This window comes from Vitis riparia, chromosome 7 (assembly GCF_004353265.1).
Source record: "Vitis riparia cultivar Riparia Gloire de Montpellier isolate 1030 chromosome 7, EGFV_Vit.rip_1.0, whole genome shotgun sequence".
NCBI lineage: Eukaryota > Viridiplantae > Streptophyta > Magnoliopsida > Vitales > Vitaceae > Vitis > Vitis riparia.
Window position 1 is genome coordinate 19,957,447 of NC_048437.1, and position 2,903 is coordinate 19,960,349.

Genomic DNA, 2,903 nt, shown 5'->3' on the forward strand with positions numbered 1-2,903 from the left:
ATCACTTGCAATCTCAGCTGTCGCCTTGGGGCATGGGGATATGGTCACATATGGCAGAAGGTATCAGATCTTATGTGCATAACGAAGAAGAATATGGGTACCATTGACCGGAATTATTCAATACAAATGAAAGTTTCTGAGATGACTTTGGTAGTGATGGCGCTGACAAATGCCTGAGGCACAAGATACATAGCATCCATGACTTTGTTGAAAAGTGCAGTAGATGAGGAGCGGCATCACGATGTTTTAAAGTTGCGTAGACATGCAGGAAGTGGACTATTGGGTACGTTGCAGGTGAGCCTCAGCCTGGCAGAATGTATTTTGATGTGACATATGGCGTCCATGCCGTGAAGTTTGGCAATAAGGCTTCCATTTTGCAAATCATACCAGTAAAGGCCCAGACCCTCTTCTACAAGGATGTGATAATGTTTTCTGGGCAAGTTCCGAATGATTGATCAAATGAAGAGATGATTAAGCAATATAGTTATGGTTTAGTTGCTACCAAATAAGTAGCATGGAGAAGGATTGGTAATGGTGTGCAAAGGTTCTTCTAACATGCGTCATGAGAACTTGGTTTTCTGTCATGTGGATTCATTGCATTCATTGAAGAGGAAACTTCAGGGGCGCCAATTTATGCATAATGCAGAACCGAAATTCTGGTCAGTATCTATATTCTCTATGGCAGGCCTTGCCTATGTTTCATCCTTCTGGGAAGCTATTGTGAGAGATGCTGCGTCAGTTAGGGCGAAGGTGGCAGAGGCGGAGATAAGATCTTCCAGCTAAGGGTTCATGCAGAGGCCACGCAAGGGTAGTCCATGTAGATGTGGCAAGTGAAGTTAACGGAAGAGTTGAATCTGACCCACTGATAAGGTTTGCATGGAATGAGTCACAAGATAAACTTCGAAAATGCCAATATGATTGAATAACTCATCAGTCTGGACCGGTGCAAGGGCTCGACTTTTCTTGAGGTACTAGATATGATCAATAAGCCCAAGAAGCCCATGAAGCCCAAGCAATACTGACGGCTAAGGACTTCCCTTCGTGCTCTCCAATGTTTCTTCCACTACTCCTCACTTCTCTAGTTCTTCCGCCGGTACTGTTTCTGGGACTAAGAAGGCTGCTGACCTTATAGAAGGAACAACTTGGTTAATTAAGCAAAAGCCCTAGCTGCTGAAGATGACAAGGCTGGCAGCGTGAATGAATCCGTAACTGTCATTGACACTTCCAAGTTTTGGATGAGGAAGACTTTGAGGTCCTTGTGGAACAGAAATGACAAAAAAAATGTTGGATTTCGCTAAATTCGTTGGGATTAATGCAAGTCCTCAGGTTATAAGTTCAATGGGAAACATAGTTGGTGGAGGCAACACGGGGTGGAGCATCAACTTTGGCAGAGGATCCTCTATGATGAGCACTTCTACAGGTGATTTCTATGCTAAGAAATTCCTATCTTACCACTGGAAGTCCATTATCTCAAGGCAGGCCCCAGTATTCAATAATCTGAGCTCGATGGGGATGTTGAGCTATGTGAACTCCAATGGAAATTCCTCCTTTGACATTGATGGCTTATCTCAGCCAACAAGTTGGTCACCAGCAGATGCGTGTGTAATACTGTGGTTTAGTGGCCAGTTCATTTGCACCCCAGGCCCATTCTCTTTCCTCAAGCACGGCCTGTTTTGCATGGCCACCTTTGGCATGCAACTCAGGAGCCACGTGTCAGTTTCCTTTTCTCTAATCCTCTTCGGTTTAGAAAATAATTCTTCCCGACTTCATTTTGTAATTCCAAATTCTGTTTTTTTTTTTAAAATAACTTCAAATCTTCAAAGTTTTCATCCTTTAGAATCTTTGGTTCCGCAAGACTCATTTTCAATAAAATTTGGTTGTCATTTTCTTTTCGGCAAGCCACTTTTGCATTTTCTTTGTTTTTAAAATGTTTTAAAAATAAGTAAGAATTAAATTCCGTAATTCCAAGTGATAGAGTTTATGGAATTGATTCATGCAAAATAAACGGGCTATGGTGGGGGCCCGACATCAAATAAATTTTCGTCAAAATAAGTGTGAATTTGAATGAAAGGCTATGTGTGCTATTGATGCTTTCTTTATCTTGTTTGGTGACATAAATGACATAGTTGTGATCATTATTGTGCACTAACCCCCTCTCTTGATAGCGCATATTGGTTCGCCACCCAGGTATGTATTTACTCGCCTCATGGTCACTCCTTATGCTTGTTCAGATTTTCATACGTGCATGATCATTTAGAGTATTCATTGATTTTCCCATCATTGCCACATCAACTTCATTTTATTAGTAGAGACCCGACTTTAGGGACTTAGAGGGATGTTACGGTCTTTACCGTACCTTCCCGATAAGTAACCTGACCCCCGAACCCGATCCAGTTTTTCACAGATCGCCTTTTCCAAAACAAGGAGTCACACTTAGGGTTTTTCTTTCTTATTTTGTTTACCATTTAAAAATAAAACAAAAATAAGTGGCGACTCCAAGTCATTTTTCAAACAATAAATAAAATCAATTTTTCAAATAAAAATCGAGTTCGTCATCGAGTGGGAAACGCATGAGCCGAAATGCGGGGTCCACACATATGCTTCATATGAGAAAGAACATAAATAAGAGAAAAAGTCTTTCTATTTCCTTTGTAGAGACTATTTTGTGCTGATAATGTGTTATAAAATAAATAATGAAAAAAGAAAAAATTGAGAGAATAAACAAAAATCCTAAAAAAAAAAGTAGGATAGAAGAAAACTGAATAAATTTTCATTAGAGATCTCCCCTGTTATAGGATGTCACAAAGAGATATACATTATTATGGATAATCATCCATAAGTTACCATAATGTTACACAATCTCACATTTTATAACAAATTTATGATTTATAATATTATTAATA